Source organism: Paramisgurnus dabryanus, chromosome 21 (genome assembly GCF_030506205.2).
Source record: "Paramisgurnus dabryanus chromosome 21, PD_genome_1.1, whole genome shotgun sequence".
NCBI classification, from domain to species: Eukaryota; Metazoa; Chordata; class Actinopteri; order Cypriniformes; family Cobitidae; genus Paramisgurnus; species Paramisgurnus dabryanus.
This window is the reverse complement of record NC_133357.1, coordinates 19,947,494-19,953,586: the sequence shown is the minus strand read 5'-3', so window position 1 is coordinate 19,953,586 and position 6,093 is coordinate 19,947,494. Positions and strand designations below refer to the sequence as shown.

The following is a 6,093-nucleotide window of genomic DNA, read 5'->3' as shown; positions in this document are numbered from 1 at the left end:
TGTTCCCTGTTAAGTGTTGTGTATTTATACTGCTGTCTGTTTCTCACCTGTCGCCGGATCATTGTCATTGTCAGTACTACCCTGTCTGTTCCCCGTGTCACATTTTGGATGTTCCTGTGTTGCTGTTTTACTCCTCGTGTTTTGTTTCTGTTCATTTTATATTAAATGTTATTTATTTCATGGTGAACCCTGCACTTGCGTCCTGATTCCTGTTTCCCAGTCATGACACAGAGTCACTCGTCCATGGCTAGATCCGCATTTACTTGGAAAGATGACTAAAAACATTCAGCATTCCAGGCTAGTAGATGGCGATGTTACTTTGTAAAGAAACACTACACGCCTGCACACATACCCATTCTTTTTCCAAATGATAAATACAAAACAATTATTTTTCCAAATGATAAATACAAAACAATCAAGTCAGACAAAACTGAGAAGTAGAAAACATATTAAACATTTCAATTTTTTATGAACGTACGGTCTCATGGCTGTTAAACAGAAAGATTTCATATTTTAAAGGGATAGTTCGGCCAAAAATGATATTAAAACCATGATTTACTCACCCCCAAGCTGTCCGCGTGTATATGTCCATCATTTTTCAGACAAACACATTTTCGGATATTTTATCAAATGTTTTAGATCTTTCAGTTGATTAAATGTAATGTTACAGGGTCCACCCAGGTCAAAAAGACGTAGTATTTAATGTATTAAAAATATACTTAAAATACAAATAGTGTGTTTATAATACATTTGTATTTCCAACATACTTATTTGAAGTGTATTAAAAATACGTTAAATTGCATTTAAACATATTTTTTTAAAGTATACTAGAAGTACACTTGTAATAAATATATACTTAAGTACATTTTTAAGAAATGTGCTAAACTTAAGAATATTTTTAATGTATTTGTATTAAGTGTACTAGAAGTACATTGGTAATAAATATATGCTTTATTACATTTTTAAGAAATATGCTAAACTTAAGAATATTTTTAATGTATTTATATTAAGTGTACTAAAAGTATGCTGGTAATAAATATATGCATAATTACACTTTTAAGAAATATGCTAAACACAAATGTACTTCTAGTGAAGTTTTAGTATATTTGGATAAAACATACTTTTTTCAAAACATGATTCATTAATTGTAATAAGCTAACATTGAACTTTCCTCAAACATTTCAACATTATATCATTCCGATTGCATAATAATTTTTTCAAAGATTTGCTTAAAATCTTACGTTTGCTAGTGTTTATGTTCAAACAACACACGTGACACACGTGACTAAACCTGATTGGTTGTTGTCATAGTAACACGCCACGGTGCTATTTGAAAGCTGTAGTTGTTCAGTGAGTTCAGTTCACGAGGTGCATGCGGTTGCTTGCGTTAAACGTATAAACTGTTAAATTAGATGGCGACTCTGCATTAAACGTATTTATTTAATTAATCGGCGATCGTATTTCACCAGAGGACTAAGATAAAACAACTCGATTTAAAATGTGAGCAGTTTTAGTGGATCTGACGTCGAGGGAAAAAGTATTTTTGTTTGGAGATGAACGAGACAACACGAGGGTAAGTGATGACAGATTTTCGCATTTCTTTATTAAGTTAACTATTAAATAAGTAAACATTACATTACATTTAACCCAGCTTTTTTATGTAACGTTATGTCTGTGTTGCGTGTGGTAATTTGAACATCTTTATTTTCTGACTAACGTAGGCATTTCTCTTAAGCATTTCAGAAATCATTAAAACCTTTCTTTTTTTTTAGCACAGCGACATAAATATGACCAACCAGATCCCAAGTAGACAGGAACAAATGAAGATATAGCGCATAGAAAGACTTATTCTTGGTGGTAAGTTTGTTGTTGCTATTTGATTTCACGTTTAAGTTTTTCTAATGTTTCTCTTACAACGCTAACGTTAGTTTAAAATGAATGTTTGAGCTGTCTTACCTGAAAATACCATGATATGACCATATGGTTATTATAACTCCAGTAATGTTCAATGGCTAATGTTTATATCAGTTCAATCTTGACAACCTTATTGTCTTTTTGTATATTTTTAAATGTATTTCTAATTACATATGGACACAAAAATTACATTGTAAGAAGGGATACTTTTATGAGAGATTGTAAAACTGCCTAGGCTGGGTTTGATTATATTATATTGTCTTAAATATATTGTACTCGGGGTAAGTAAATCTTAAAACGAAAACAAATCATTAATCATCATTTACCTGCCTGTTGTTTTTCAGATCAACTGCTATTGACATTTTTGAATCGGGACAAATGTGGAGTGATTCGGAAGAAAAACGTTTGCAACACATCCATTCCAGGTGGCTAATTTCTGTCCTTTTGAATTATTCTTGTAAAAACCGTTTTTTTTATTGTAAAGCTGTAAGGGACTTGGCCTAGTCATCCTTGCAAATACCATTTGGCAGGGCACCAGACTAACTTTTTTTACTAGGAGCACAGTGGCCCCCAACTGAAAATTTAGGGGCACACACGGTAAAACAACATGCTAACCAAATATTCACATGTCTACTAATTTAGACTGTATAACTAATAAATACTTTAATTATAGATTCAGAAACTACAATGTGCTGTTTCAAATTCAGTGTCATATCACAAAAAAAAAGTCAAATTTGTCACATAAAGTCACATGTGCGACCGGATGTAAAATTCAGTGGCACACTATCAAATTTAGGTGGCAAAATGCCACCATTTGATAGCAGTCTGGAGCCCTGTTTGGCATCATTTCTGATTTCCTTAAATCTCCTTAAACAGAGGTGAACCTTAAGTTTGCAAGACCACAATAGACGAACAATGGAAAATGATCTAGGTTCAAATAAAACACAATTATCAATGTAAAACATATCCTGTAATACACACAGGTTGCTTTATTTCATGAGCCTGTTCTAATCCTATCTTCATTCCCACTTGTAGAGTGCTCTGACAGATAAAACTGACACGCTTGATGAGGACACAGTCAAAGCTTTAAAAGGTAAACTGAGAAGTTAACAAAACTTCCATACATGCATATCTATGCCAATTTATTTTAAACATGGATAGCCAAATGTTCATTCATTATTGGTTAATTGGTATATTTTGTTTCCTTTTCACAGACCGTGTGATAAAGCAGTCTTCAATTACTACGGTGTCTGAATTGCAAGAAGAAATGACCCTCCACTTAAACATGTGACATCTAAACTGTTGTGTGTTTTAGTTCAGCTTTTTATAGGTTTATCTTAAGTTGGTTAAAGGCGGAGTGCACTATTTTTGAAAGCCAATGTTAACATTTGAAATTACCTAAACAAACATGCCTCTACCCCAATAGAATCTGGACCTTCTTTTGATAGAGCCACCACACACAGACGCAACCCCTGCAAGGATGTCAGTTAGTAGACACGCCCCTTACTGCTGGTTGGCTACAAGTGTGTTTTGGTAGTCGGCCCAATTTCCTTTTCCAAAGCGTTTTTCAAACATTGTGCACTCCGTCTTTAAATTGCACTTAAACATTTTTTTTTTCATTAACTTTTTATGCAGAGAATTACATTATGATTATTATATAATCATTGCTTATGAATATTTAGTGATTGCATATTCATAGTGTACTTTTCATTAATACATTTAATGTTAATGTTGTACAATTTGATAGAAGTAGCTCTGTAATTGCATTTCTCTGATATTTGTTTTATATGTTTCTCTTTGGTCAAGAGATTATGTATGTCTCTGTGCTTGCTTGATTAATTTACTTTAGATATTTTTGTAATGTACACAACACAATATGAAGTATATTAAATTGTTCTGTATTCAAAATCTGTGTATGTGTCTTAATATTTAATGATTTTAATATAACATTTTAAATATTAAAAACAGCTTTATAATAAAATAGTAGTGTAATGCTAATACATTTCTTTTAATGTAATGCTAGTATATTTCTAATATGCTGAAGTACTATTAAAGTTTTCTTAAAGCACAGTTAAATTAAGCTTTAAATGTATTCTAACTGTATTTTTAAGTGTATGAGAAGTGCATTTCAAATGAATTTTAAAGAAGTACACTTAAATTGCACTAAATATATTTGAAGTTGTTCCAATTTAACACAATTTCAATATATTAAATATAATGCAAATATATTAAAATTGACTTTAAATATATCTTGAAATGCATTTAATATATTTGAAGTGGGTTCAATATAATACATTTAATATGCATTTAGTATAGTAGCTTTTAAATATATTAACTATGTCCCAAAAAATACTATTTAAATATATTTCTTTTTCACCTGGGCACCCATAGTCCACGACCTTCAAGTCCAAAAAAAGTGCATCCATCCTTCACAAATTAAATCCAAACGGCTCCAGGATGATAAACAAAGGTCTTCTGAGGGTAATCCGCGCGGTGTTGTTGTAGAAATATCCATATTTAAAACTTTATTAACGAAAATAAATACCTTCCGGTAGCGCCGCCATCTTAGTCGCGTCCACATTCAGGAGTGAGTGTTAGCGTAGTGTACGCACTTTTCTTAGTGACGTATGACAAATTCGGAGGGCGGGGGCACAGAACAGCAGCAGAGTAGCCTCTGTAGGCTGCGTAAGCTTTCATCCTGAATGCGGACGCGACTAAGATGGCGGCGCTTCCGGAAGGTATTTATTTTCGTTAATAAAGTTTTAAATATGGATATTTCTACAACAACACCGTGCGGATTACCCTCAGAAGACCTTTGTTTATCATCCTGGAGCCGTTTGGATTTAATTTGTGAAGGATGGACGCACTTTTTTTGGACTTGAAGGTCGTGGACTATGGGTGGACCCTGTAACATTACATTTAATCAACTGAAAGATCTAAAACATTTGATAAAATATCCGAAAATGTGTTTGTCTGAAAAACGATGGACATATGCAACTCGGACAGCTTGGGGGTGAGTAAATCATGGGTTTAATATCATTTTTGGCCGAACTATCCCTTTAAGAAGATTCACATTGGGATCTTTACTTGCTAAGCATGAAAACCTTTTCGCTTTTTTTGTGTTTTAATAGAGTAAAATATTGACAGTGTTTATACATAATGTTCACAGATGATAAATAATTTCCACTACTAAAGGTAGCTTTATTAGTACTCTCGCAGACCTGTTCCAAATAAAACATGTAGCAGATAACCGTGAAGATCTGGATGCTGTAATAGAAACCTTGAACAACGTTTGTTCTAGCACGTTGGAAGCTGTCGTTCCCATTAGATCAAAGAGAATCAAGGAAAAATGGCAGCATCATGGTATAACCATCATACTGCAGTCTAAAGGTAGCGAGAAAAATTGAGTGAAATTTGAGAAGCACAGGAGGTATGGTGTGCTGCATGGAAGGAGAGTGTTCAACACTTCAGACAGCTCTTAAAACTGCCAGATGTACCTATCTCAGCAAGCTCATTGAAGAAAATCATAATAACCCTTGTTTCCTCTTCAACACAGTTGCAAAACTCACTAGAAACAAAGAACAAACAGAAACAGAAACTTCAACACAGTAGTAACGACTTGATTAACTTCTTCACTAACAAAATTCTGGTTATTAGGGAAAACTTTGAAGCTATGCAAGCAGCCACCAGTTTACCCAATAGTAAATTGAACACTAGATTACCAAATGAACAACTTGAGTCATTTAAAGCTACTACAATAAAGAGCTCTCAGAATTAATAAAATTATCCAAATCATTATTGTGTATATTAAACCATGTTCCCACAAAATTACTAAAGAGGTAGTAGTGTCAGACCCAGTACTGAATATATTTAACTCATCGCTAAAACTAGGATACGTTCATACAGCTTTCAAACTGGCAGTTATTAGACCCCTTATTAAAAATTCTGTTACCATTTTGTTTTTGTAAATAAGGAAAAGTCAATGTCACTGTCTGATTAAATACGGCGTACCGCAGGTATCAATTCTAGGCCCTATCCTTTTCTTATATGTTACCTCTAGCAGACATCAGGAAACATAACATAAGTTTTCACTTTTATGGAGATTATACCCAGCTTTACATCTCCTCACATCGTAGTGAAACCCACCAGTTTTTTAAGCTAACAGACTGTATTAGTGAT

At 33.3% G+C, this 6,093-nt stretch overlaps 1 long non-coding RNA gene across 1 annotated transcript; it reads left to right on the top strand.

Moving 5' to 3' along the window:
- Window positions 1-1,263: 1,263 nt before the first annotated feature.
- Window positions 1,264-3,774, top strand: LOC135776087 (uncharacterized). The gene is made up of 5 exons (XR_010544034.2): window positions 1,264-1,573; window positions 1,773-1,857; window positions 2,259-2,339; window positions 2,950-3,007; window positions 3,129-3,774. It is a non-coding gene; the product is annotated as an uncharacterized lncRNA (long non-coding RNA).
- The last annotated feature ends 2,319 nt before the right edge of the window (window positions 3,775-6,093 follow it).